Below are 13,323 nucleotides of genomic sequence, written 5' to 3'. Positions count from 1 at the left end.
AATTAAATTTTTATAAAACTGGGATATTTCACAGGATGTTCATTTAATAAATAAAATAGAGAGGCCACGATTTTAATGTGATTTCGGCAACACTGAATATCAATCAATAATTTGAGCTAACGTCATGAACGAAATGTTACTTCAGGTGTCATTTTTTATGGCTTCACCAGTGTTACCAAGTTGTGAAACAAAGTCATGGCCTGTCTATTTGTTTTTAAATGAACATAACAGTAGATATACAGGATGTTCCTGAACTCATGACCCAGAGAGCAAGGGAGGGTGCCGACAGCAATACAGATGGTAAATTTCAAAACAAAAATTGCTTAAGTTTAATAGTATTCGAGAAAGGATAAAAAATTAACAACCAATCCCGAAAGCTTATTCTAGAGGTGGAGTAAAAGGCCATCCTAATTTCCTAGGCAACGAGAGTCTGACCAATGGACGATAGTATGTGTCCATAGTTACCGATTTTCAAATTTTGTTCAGCTTCCGGATTGGCCACCGTTTTTTTTGTATTAACTCGATTATTTTTTGAGCTAGAAATTTCTTGTTTCAAAATTTTGGTTCAGAATTGTTGCCTTCATAAGCCTTTTTTCTCTGGGTCACAAGTTCTGGGACACCTGTATAACAACATACATACAGGGTCCGGCAACACTTGTGTCCACCCCCAAAATCATCTTTAATTTTAAAGATAAAACTTTCAAAATTTGCATACGCTCACAGTTAACAAAGCTCTAGAAGCTGACTCAATTTTTTTTTTTTATCACTGATAGTTTTGGCGTCGCGACGCTTTGAAAATGTAATTTTTAGGTAATTGTGAGGGTTTGTGATATCAACTCCTAATTTATTTTTTTTTCAATATAAGTATGTTTAAAATATCTCAGTTGTTATTTTAGATTCAATGCAAATTGTCTTCAAAATTTGAGAAAAAAATGCTGTTTTATCAAGTTAGTTTCTAATTTCATTACGTCAAAATTGGGAACTACGTTTACACCCATCTGTCAACATCTTGTGTCACAAATGACATCTATTCATTGGCTCGCTTTAGATTGTAACAAAAGCCTTACTTGGTGAAATTGTCGCTTTGTCGATGTTAATTAACGATTTGTGGTGTCCATAAAGTGCAACATGCCCGTGTAAATCAAAATTAGCCTTTATAAAGTGAATGAAGTGACTTGTGAAATTTTGGTGTAAACGTAGTTTGCCACTGCGCCGTTATAATTTTGAAAACTAACTTGATAAAGCAGCGTTTTTTTCGCAAATTTTAAACACAATTTGTATTTGATTTAAAACAAAAATTCAAATATTTTTGTTACAGTTATGTCGAAAAAAATTTGAATTCGCGAATATTTCCGCAAAAACTCAAAAATCGCTAAAAATTAGACTTCTTGGGTGTCGCGACGCTAAACAAACCGTGATAAAAAACAATTTTTTTTGTCAGCTTCTAGAGCTTCGTCAACTGTGAGCGTATGCAAATTTTCAAAATTTTTTCTTTAAAATTAAAGACGATTTTGGGGGTGGACACAAGTGTTGCCGGACCCTGTATAAAAAACATAATAACAATTCTAAAAAAATTAAAAGATAGGAAAATTTTATTTGTATTTACATACATACACGATGAGTTTATTTGACATTTTTAACACCGGTATGGCCAGAAGTGTCACAAAAATGTTAATATTTTATTTGATGTTTTCTTCTGTTTTCGCAATATCAAAAGTTTATGGTTTTTTAAGAAAAATGTCGAATTGTGGACCAGCTTTTATAATAAAATAAGCTTAAAATTGCTGTATTTTTGTGTTTGTTTTGTTTCTTCTTTTTCTTTATTGGTACTGTAAACCATATAGCAACGTAACAACCGAGTAGGTCAACCTGAAAATCTACAAAAAAAATAGAAAAAACAACTTTTTTATAAATTTTACTTGTAGAATATTATTGTATCCAATTGATCCAATTCCATAAATATGAATAGCAAAAGGTTCTACTGAATTTTCCATAATAATCAGTAACATTCTTCTCTCTGTTTTATCCCAGATGTACCATGAACTCCCCAAGAGTTGATTAAAAAATTTGCTCGTCTGGAGAAACGCGATTAGGAAAAAAAAACCTAAATGATAACACAACTGACTATGTCTTGCAGGGTTTGACCCCATTTCACCGACAATAGAGATACATAAAGATCAGTAATAACGACAATAATGATTGTGCTAACATCTTTTTCACTATTTGGGCTCTGAAAAAAAATTCTTTGTGTGATTTTTGGAACAGTCTATATATTTACTTACATTTAGCGCCACAAGAACCATTCCGACCACGGTGATTTGGTATAGTAGTGCACAAATATGAACAACTTCGACAAAGTCTTGACAAATTTGTTTTAACAATCTGCAAAAATAGTCATAAAAATTGTGAAAAATTATTCGATGAAACCAACCGAAGCAAGGCCGAGTGAAGTTGCGCAATCGTTTTTATCTCAAATTTCAAAGAGCGTTCTGCTGTTTCTGAGAGTTTTTCTGTTCTAAAATTTAAAATTTGGAATTGGTGCATGACGCGTACAACAAAAGAGTGGCATAAAAACAAGATTAGTAAATAACAGAGTAAAGAATACAAGAGGATGATCTGATAAATGGTACTGAAGAACCACGTCCATTGCCATGAGAAGTTCTCTTCAAATAAAACCGTTATGTAGAAAATTCGACGTCTTGAAGCTGAGTTTAAACTCATTGCCAGAACGGAGACCAGGAGAAGACAAGCAGCGAATAGAGCATGGACGCAAAAAACTTTATGCTCTCTTGAAAATCTTCCCGGAGAGGCAATTTCATTTAACTGATTGAAATTATTAAGAAATTTTTCTTGTTTAAATAAAACGATTCCAATGAAGAATACCGCCTGAAAAATCTTAAGTTTTAGCACTACCTAATTAATGTGTGGAAACGTACGTTAAGAGCCATGCTGAACGACATAAAAATGTCGATTAAAAAATTCAAGTTGAAGTTGGCGAAGAGCCAGTATCCTTGCAGCAGTACGATCACGCAGCTAAAGAACAATGCAAAAACAACAATTTTATTTGTGATCGGGTGGCAGATTAACTCTAAAATTGTAATGTTGCTGGCACTTAAAATTTTTAAGAGGTCATCTTGAAGTATTTTTCTGATTTGCTTTTGGACTGGAAGAAAAACTGATTTTAGTTTCATGGTCTTGTTGTTACTAGCTCGGTGTTGTCATGGTTTGTATTCCAATCGTAATTTATTGACGAAATGTAATTGACCTCTCTCTGACTAAATAATTTATAAGGAAAATTGGATATAATTCGCTGGTCATGTTTTCAATTCTTTAGTTCTCGATTCGAGTCAAAAAAAATTTAAAAAACTCCTCAGATATGATTTTTTCTTATATTTTTCTGTTGGTTTGATCTCGTGGATTCTTTGCACGTGCAATTTTATTTTTTTTTTGGTTTATTTGGTTTTATTGGGGCAAATTTGAAAAATAAAATCAACTATCCGAAACTTTACACGGTCATAACTCAATTATTTGTGATCGTACGAAGATTCTGATTCCGGATTTAGAATCTTCGAAAAATAATGCGTAAAATGAACCTAAATAACGCAAGTTTGCTCAAAAAATAAGTGAGATTTCGACCGCAAAAGTTTGATATACTTTTATCCGCATTTTTTTTTCAACGAAATTAAATTTTCGATTTTCGGATAATCTAAAAACATCTAAAAAATCGCGAAAAAACCGATAACCAAAACCGTTCCGTTCCATCTGTCGTAGTTTCCGAGATATTGATATTTAATACTTATAAACCTTCAAAATTTTGAGTCTGTGGCGACTATCAAAAATTAAACGGTTATAACTCAATTATTTGTTGACGTACGCTAACAATTCGCCTGGTTTTGGATTCAGCGTAAAATTCTGCGATAAATGAGCACAAATAACTTGAGTTTGCTTCACAAATAAACGAGACATTGATAAAAGTCCGTTTTCGAGGAGTTTTTTGGGGTGATTTTCAGTGTTTTTTTTATGCGAAGACGATGTTAAGTACGTTTGAGTTTACATCAATCCAAAGAGCACCATCTATCAATTGGTCAAATCTCAGATTGGAAGGGCAAATAGATTACAAGTAGCGGCTAAAAAACAAAAAATTAAATTTTTTTATCGATATTTGGAAGTTTTTTTTTCGAAAAAATAGATTATCAAATTTGGGGTATTTGGAGGCGAATTCTAAAGGAGAAAGGCGCAAGAAAAACGATGCCACAAACCGTTTCTTTGTATCTGTTGTAGTTTCGAAGATATTGAGCATTATAAATTTGAAAAATAAAAATTGACTGTCCGAAAGTTTAAATGACCATAACTCGATTATTTGTTGTCGTACGTAGATTTTGAGCCCGGATTTCGAATTTGTGCGAAATTCTGCGTAAAACCAGTTTCAAAAACGCAAGTTTGCTCTAAAAATAAGCGAGATGTCGAACTTCCAAACTTTGAGAGGGAAATTTGAAATTTCACATTTTTGTTTTGATTTTTTGAGTAATGCCGCAATAACATTTAATTTAAAAAATGACTCTTAAATTAAGAACTTCTTAAAGTACAATCCACTTTTAATCGACCTTTATTTTAAGGTTCTGGAAAGCAGAGTTTAAAAATCGAGTTCGTAGTTAAAATCCGAGCGAGCGGAGCGAGCGAGGATTTTATAGAACGAGATTTTTCAACTATAAAACACGAGTTGTCTTCAAGATTTTTTCTAACACTAATGCTTGTTTTATGAATAATCTTCTTTAATTAAAAAATTCTTAGTTGTAGCAAAATGTGTCAAAGTGTGGTGGGTAAAGTGTGCGGTGGTAGGTTTCCTATAGTAGCAGTAAACAAATTGTGAAAAAAAACAATTTGCATCGGTTAAAATGTGCGAGAGTGTTTCTCAAAAAATGAAGGAAAAAGGTAAGGAATTACGGGGCAATTTGTTACCTGCAAAATCAAAACCCGCCTACGAGAAAGTGTATCATTCATTTCATGACTGGAAAAATAAGAATGGCATCACGGAAGTAACGGAAGATGTCATTTTGACATTCCTGGATATGACATTCCTGGATATGAGGGTAAGTGCGTAAATAGAAATGGAACATTTTTGAAAAACTAACACATTTACTTTTTAGTCGCAAAAGTTGTCACCAGCCTCATTGTGGCCAGAATATTTCATGCTCAAGGCTACACTAAAAGCCAAAGACAACATACAAATTGACAAGTTTCCCCCTATTCCTTTCTTAAAAAATTTAAATGTTGGTTTTCGCAGTAAAAAGTCCAAGGTCTTGACACAAGAGGAAATTAGAACATTTTTACAACAAGCGGATGAAGGGGAATATTTATTTGTCAAAGTAATGAATAAATTATATTTAGACATAAATTTTATGAAATTTTTCAGGTTGCACTGATCTTCGGAGTTGCTGGAGCCTGTAGAAAAGCCGAATTGGCCGCTATGGAATTCAGTGACGTACATGATTGTGGTGACACAATAAATGTCATTATTCCGGATTCTAAAACCCATAAGGAACGACGATTCACCATTGTTAGTGAAGGTTTTGGGGTTAATCCCATCGAATTGTATAGACGTTATATTGTTTTGCGCCCAAGAAAATCACCTACAAGATTTTTCTTACATTACAATAAGGGAAAGTGCAGCTGCCAATGTGTGGAAATCAACACCTTGGGGGAAATTCCTAAGAAAATCGCAACATATCTTAAACTAGAAAATCCATCGAGTTACACTGGGCATTGTTTTCGCCGCACTTCGGCGACTCTTTTTGTTAATGCTGGTGAGTAGTCAGTTTATTATTCAGAACATATAATAAAATTTACAATGTAGGGGGAGATATTACGTCCTTGAAGAGACATGGAGGATGGGAATCTGCAAAAGTAGCAGAATCTTATATTGAAGAGTCGCTGGGAGAAAGATTAAAGATAGCTAGACAAGTTTTTGGGAATGGAACATCCATTGCGCCATTGGGAATGAAGTAGTCGAAGTAGAAGAATATGCTGGAAGAGAGTTTAAGAATGAAACGGCTATTACAAGAGCAACTGTGAATGAAATATTTGCAGAAGAAGCTGAAAACACATTAACGATGTTACGGGAGAAATGTGCTAGTTCTAACAACGTCGGTCAAAATTTCAATTACTGTACTTTTAACTTTTATGAAAAATCTAAGCAAAATGAATAAAGTGAATTTTTGAATCGTATTTTATAACTCTATAAGATACGTTGCCATTGACGACGTACTTTATAAAAAAAAGCGTATTTTAAGAGCAATATAAAGGGTGAGTTCTTATGCACCATAGAAACAGTATAACATATTAGTGTTAGAAAAAAAATTTATTTCCCTATGTTCAGCAATTCATCAATGACAAATCAGATTAGTATTTTTGGACACGTACAGTCTGTTTCAGGAACTTATCCCGATCTACCATAAAAGCGTTCAGAGCAAGAAATGAAGTACGTTTATGGTTTTATCTCTTTCTATCCGATAACTGAAGCTAAAGCAAACCAAGAACGTATAGCATTAAGGGTCTACGAGCCTGCCCGAAAATTTCTGTTTGAAAAGTATGCAACTTTAACAACACCTTTGATTGACAGCTGCCAAAAGGGATTACCGAGGATTTGGTAATGAGGGAATCATAAACTTTATGGAAACGGTCGCTTGACCTGCACATTTCCTAAGAAACCCAGCGGTTGGAACAATAAATTCGTGTTGGACCAAAGATGAGTTTAAATATCAGGATTTGAGTTTCTCTGCGTTTTGAGCCCGTGAAATTTCTGGTTCTAGTAGGTAAAAATTTTACGGGCGTAATTTTTTTTTTCAATTAATGGAAAATGTATGTATAAAATCCGCAAATTTCCAGTTTCCATAGTACGTAATGGCAAAATGTTTTTTAATTGAAAAATGTAATTTTCGTAAATGTAGTCCGAAATTTTTCCTCACTGGTCGCCGGGGAAAGTTTAAAATTACTTATTATTTTATTATTTTTATTTGAGAAAAACGCATTTAATTTTTTTTAACCAAACCTTTTACCTGACACATGAGTTTTTGGGCCTTTTTTACTTTGTTGTTTTCTGTGATTTAAAAATTAACTCTTCATAATAATACATCCCGATAATCAATAAAAATAGTTCCCTAATTCATTTTTAACAATTTTAACATTTTAAATTATCATAGTTTCTATATTGGTTAATATTTTTTAAGTCAGAACCACACAGGAAAAGCAAAATTGTCGTTTATTGTTATTATGCAAAAAACTATTTTTTAAAAACCTGTATCCACTTGTGTCTTTAATTGTACGAATTTTACATAAAAATCCTCATCTCTAATAAGCTACCTGCTACCGGTGGATTTTACACTTAACCAATAAGACAATTTGCTTTCAAAAATGTTTTGCTTTAAAAAATCCCGAGATTAACACCATAATTTCCATTTCAAGAAAATATTGCAAATCCCTAAACTCCAATCATCCAAAAGCAATTAAAAACGAATTTGAGTTTCTTAGCTTACCTACTTAGAAAAAGACATTTAGAGGGTGATAGCCCCACTTCTTTATCCTACTACAACAACAAATAAAGGGATGAAAGCCCTATGTATAAATATCTTGAAAAAAAAAATTTAAATTCTTTCAGTCTGTGAACACTTGTGTTTTTGACTGTGCTCGACTTCTGAATCAATTTACTTTTCTAAATCTCTTTAGTGAGTTTTTTTGTTCAAAGTGGGTGAGTTGCTTGTATCAGAATTGCTGTTTATTACAGATATAGAGAGTGTTTATCGTTACTGGCAAATTTTTGTTTTTTAGATTAGATTATTATTTGCTTTTAATTATTTTATTTTACAATGGCGAACGGTTCAATAAATCATGTAAGCACATCAGTTAAACGAAAAAGTAGGAAGCAAATTGCGAAGCGGTTATGGAAAAATGTTAGAAAGAGTTCCAAAAGTGAAAATGTAAATAGCGGTTTTGAGTCAGAGTTATCGGACGATGTCTTTGAAATAGAAAATGTTTCCAATAATACAAATTTTTCTCTCAGTGGTCGTAGAATTGTAGATATAAATCATTTGTTTAATACTATAAAAAATTTAAAACACGATCAATTTAATTGCAATTTTCAGAACTTTGATATAATTGCGGAAAAACGAATAGGTTTAAAAAGTATATTTACGTATAAGTGTAACATGTGTAGAATTGTAGACTTTCAGTTCAGAACCAGAAAATGCTAGATGTGAAATTAATGAATCTATTGTTTGCGGAAATGTTGCTGTAGGTGGGGGTCATGCGCAATTAACTGAATTTTGTGCCGCTTTAGATATTCCACAAATGAGTTCTAAAAAATACGTTAACACGGAAAGAAAAGTTTTTGAAAAAACGCAAACATTGGCTATTGATGAAATGCTATCTGCTGGACAAGAAGAAAGTAAATTAGCGGTGGAATTAGGTGATACTGATGCTGATGGGGTACCTTTTATTACTGTAATTGTTGATGGAGCATGGTCCAAGCGTTCTTATAAGTCTAATTATAATGCTTTATCGGGAGTTGGATGTGTAATAGGTGCGAGAACCAAAAAAATTTTATTTGTGGCTGTTAAAAATAAATTATGCAAGTTTTGTAAACGATTCAAGACTGATAAGAAATCAGTGCCCCGCCATAAATGTTTTGCAAATTGGAAAAAATCATCCACATCAATGGAGGCAGGTGTTATTTTAGAGGCTTTTAAAAAGTCTGTTCAGATGCATAATTTAAGATTTAAATTTATTATCGGTGATGGAGACAGTAGTGTGTATAAGAAAATTCAAGCATATGGACCATATGGACCAACATATTTTATTCAAAAAATTGAGTGTAGAAATCATGTTTTAAGAAATTATTGTACAAAATTGCGCAAAATTTCAAAAATTCCCAGAACAGACCTTCAAGTTAGAAAATTTTTGCGAACAAATATACTTAAATTTAGAACAGCTGTAGTAAGTGCGATTAGATACAGAAAAAATGAAAATTTGCCATTCTCAGAAAAAATCGAAAATTTAAAACGAGACATTCACAATGGACCTGCTCATATATTCGGTGATCACAGTAAATGCGCAACTTATTTTTGTAATAAAGTTGGAAATACCACAAATTTGATTGAGTATAATAATTTTAAAAATAGTTCTCTCTACGATATATTTTTACCTGCATTAAATAGAGTCGCGAATTTGTCAGTTAGTTTACATTACGACGTGGCTAATAACATAGTGGAATGTTTCAATTCTGTCGTTAATAAATTTGTAGGTGGGAAACGAATTAACTTTTCTCTTGCCGGGTCTTACCAAGGGAGATGTTATGCGGCAGCATTGAATTTTAATAGTGATCATACTTTTGTATATAAATTTTTAAAAAACAATTTTAAAGAAAGAGTTATAAATTATGTTCGTTCAAATGTCCGGATTGTCATTTCTAAAATAAAGTAGTTTTATAGTTAGAGTCAAAATAGTGCAGTAGGCCTATTGGGGAGAGCACTTAAAAAAAAACGCGCCGTCTCTGTGTACACCAAGGGTGATGTGGAAAACAGTGAATTATATTACAGTTTAAAAATATTATTTCTCAATACACTTGCTACAAGTACCTTCGATGTTTGTTGCCGAGAGCGATCAGTTGGGTCTTTACCTACTTTTACCCGACAGCAGTTTATTACAATTGGGCGGAACGTCAGTGACCCCCTAGTGAGCGGTCGTAAATCATGAGATTTGAATAAGATAATTTGCGTTAGTTGTACTGTTGGTTGCCTATTTTTGATTTGTTTTTTTATTAATAACTTCAAAATTATAGCATAATGACAAAAACAAAAATGTCACCTCCATAGAGGTTTTAATTCTGCACATGTTGGTATTTTTTTTAACTTCGTAGGTTGCTTTATATTCCTTAAAAACGAAAAATGGGAATTTCAGTTTTTAATTAATTAAAGTCAAATTTTTCATTTTTTCAAAATTCGAAGATGTCACCTCCATAGCTCTACCTGAGACGCATACATACAGAGGTCGAGCGATTTTTCAAAGTCCAAAATGCGCTTCAAAAACGAAAAATCGTAAGCCATATACCGGGTATAGCGTAGCGTAGACCCTTAAGATTGTGTTTCTCTCTGTTCTTTTCCAATTTAAGAAGTAAAGAGAGACAGAAGCTCTCAAATATGCCGAGTGTTAGATCAGCTCTCAGAGTGCAACTAGGAATGCGAACACCGACAACAATAGAACACAAAAATCACTAAAGAATTGCACAAAATTTACTCTAAGAAAACATAAAAAAAATTACCTCCATGTAAGTTCACTTGCGTACCTGATGGATTAGTACCCGTGAGTCTCTGAACCTGACTTGTAACAAAATAATGAGAATTTAAATTTTTAAAAATAAAGTAATATTTGACAGCGTACTCGGTCAAATACAGACAGAGCGGGATGTCGGTACTTGAACCGTTCTCTTAAATTTTTATGAGAGATCGGGATAAGTTGGTGAAATAGACTGTAGATGAATTTTGATGTAAACATATTATTTAGCATTTAAAATCTGTTGAAATCTGTATTTAGGGTTGCCTTCTATTCCATGTATGTTTTCTGAAATAACACGAAATTGAAAAAAGTGCCGAATTTAGGAATTGCAATAATTTTTTTTAAACATATATCATAATTGTGTGCTAATTCTGTACTAATTTGTGCTGCAATTCCTAAATTCGGCACTTTTTTCAATAGTTAAACTTTACGGACATAATGATTACAGCGTTGGTTACATAACCTCACAATACTTTTCAAAAATTATTGTATACGGATCTAGGACAACTAGATCGCTTAAGAAATAAAACTGATTCAACCTCTAACAATTTTTTTTTATTTGTTGATTACATTCATTCCCTGTTGGCAATTTTGACGTTTGACAAGTGACACTAATTGGCGTCTACTATTGTTATATAGATATTTACGTACATAACAAGTACGGAAAGTGATCAATTTCGCACGAGTGTAAAAGTAGATGCACGAGGCGCCAGCCGATAAGAAGAAACCGATAAGTTTCGACAATAGTTCATTTCTTATCTATTCTAAATGTCATTTTTTTACAACCTCATAAAAAAGTGACGAATTCCACATATTTAGATGGTTCATGTTTTTGTACATCCATTTCCGAAAGTAAAAGTCACTAGTGTGATATGAATATATCCGCACAGACCTGTCAAAACTGATTTGTCAAAAACGACCTAACCAATTCATTTTTATCATTATGCTTGTTGTTTTACAGTGAATCGTCTAGATATTTAGGCCAAACATTCAAGAATTACATTTGTATTTGAAAATAACTGTCAATTTTGACAGGTCTGTGCGGATATATTCATATCACACTAGTGACTTTTACTTTCGGAAATGGATGTACGAAAACATCAACTTTCGGAGTCATTTAACCGTGTGGAAAATGTCACTTTCATATGGGGTCGTAGGAAAACATACTTTATTCACAATCAGTCAACAATTGTTCATTTTCTAACTTTTCGTAAGGTGGAAAGTGAGCTGTTACTACGGTAATTCACTTCCCAACTCGCTGGGAAGTGACCATTTCCCGACCTCCAAATGCCAGATAACTAGATTTTGATAAATGAAGTAGGCCGCGTTACTGAATTTGACAATTTTATCTTGTCATTTGGCGTCGAAGTTGATTTCAAAAAGGGTGTGAAATGGATGCTGAAGCTTCTATACCGTTTAAAACTAGTACATTTTCCGGAGAATTTTACAAAAAATGAGAAGAATGTCAACATTTTAAGAGGAGAAACAACCGAGTCTCGTTTGACTGCAGGAGTTTAACTTTTTAAGTGAACAACTGAAACAAGGTCTGACACTATGTTGCAGGTTATGATCACTCTTCGTTCACATTTAACATTAACGGTGTTCCCTCTAATATAATTTAACTTGTTAGTTTTAAGTTTCGTTGGCTAAATATATTATTCATTTTACTATTCAAGATATTTATAATAATAAAGTTGTATTGAAATCAAAAATTCCTAACCTGAAACTTCATGAATTGACAGTAGCGACTTTGGTAGGAGGTCGAACCAAATTGAACTAAAGTCCGTTTTTTTACTAAAAAGCCACCAACACCGCACTCTCCCACCACTTTACAACCGGCAACGTCGTCGATGGTGACTTTTTGGTGATAAAATCAAATAGGTTAGTTGCCTAATTGACAATTTGATTACACAAAACGGCCTTTCAGGCTGTGCCGAGTCTTTTCACTATTAAATCCTTTGATTTGCAATCCAAGAGGCTGTAAAAGAAACGTATTTAACGGAAACACTGCCTAATTTTCAGAAATGTCAAAAATTTGACAATTATTTTCTCACCAAAAATCTCCCTAGGCAACGTTGCCGGTTGTAATGCAGGGGAACATTGCGGTGTTGGTGGTTTAAAAAAAAAAACGGACTTTACTTATTCTCTTGATGCGTGCGCGTGTGAAAAAGTGTTAGATATATCCACTCCAGATGAGTCATTTGCAATGTAGAGCATGGGCGGAAGTAATTTGGTAACAGTTTTTGGAAGCAAATAAACGTTTATAAATATTGGACTTTTCACTTTCTTTATTATTTTTTTAATATGATTGTGAATAAAATAGTATACAAACCTCGGTAGAAGTTCGATTCCTATCTCTCGAGAAATTGTGACGCCTCGGTGACAAACTTTTTCTCTCGAGAGGAATCATGAACTTCCCACCTCGGTATGTAATCTACTATTACTTAACTATCGGTACTGCAAACCATACAGTAGAGTAACAAAAGAATAAGTCAACCTAAAAATCTATAAGACAGTAAGAATTTGAATTTTTATAAAATCTTGCCTGAATAATTAAATTATATCCCACAGGTCCAACACCATAAACTTGGCCAGATATAGGCTCACTAGAATTTTTCATCATAACCAAGAGCATTTTTTTCTCTTTTTGATCCCAGCAATGCCAGGAACACGTCAATAACTGATCAAAAAACCCACTAGTCTACAAGAAAGTAATAAGAGCAGAAAGTAAAAATGAAATTAGAAGTAACCATATCTTGCATGGTTTGACCCCACGCCACTGACAATAGTGATACGTAGACATCAGTGATTACCACAATCAAAATTGCCATGATATCTTCTACGCTGTTTGGACTCTGAAACAAACGAATTATTTAATAATTAATTTACGGAGCAGCCTGTACGTTCATTTACTTTTTTGGCCTCATGAATTGTAAACGTCAAATTAACATTCAATTGACAGCTTCGGAAACACTAGATTTACAAGCGTTCTGGACG

General features: G+C 33.2%; 1 long non-coding RNA gene across 1 annotated transcript; it reads right to left on the bottom strand.

The window, feature by feature from the left end:
• Positions 1 to 12,823: 12,823 nt before the first annotated feature.
• Positions 12,824 to 13,323, bottom strand: LOC148176301 (uncharacterized). Its single transcript, XR_015770008.1, has 3 exons — positions 13,240 to 13,323; positions 13,077 to 13,181; positions 12,824 to 13,027 (listed from the first exon to the last, which is right to left on the bottom strand). It is a non-coding gene; the product is annotated as an uncharacterized LOC148176301 (long non-coding RNA).

Source organism: Gnatocerus cornutus, chromosome 4, assembly GCF_029298725.1.
Source record: "Gnatocerus cornutus isolate USDA-ARS CGAHR chromosome 4, icGnaCorn1.1, whole genome shotgun sequence".
Lineage (NCBI taxonomy): Eukaryota > Metazoa > Arthropoda > Insecta > Coleoptera > Tenebrionidae > Gnatocerus > Gnatocerus cornutus.
The sequence above is the reverse complement of the archived record's forward strand: the minus strand, read 5'-3'. Positions and strand labels throughout refer to the sequence as shown.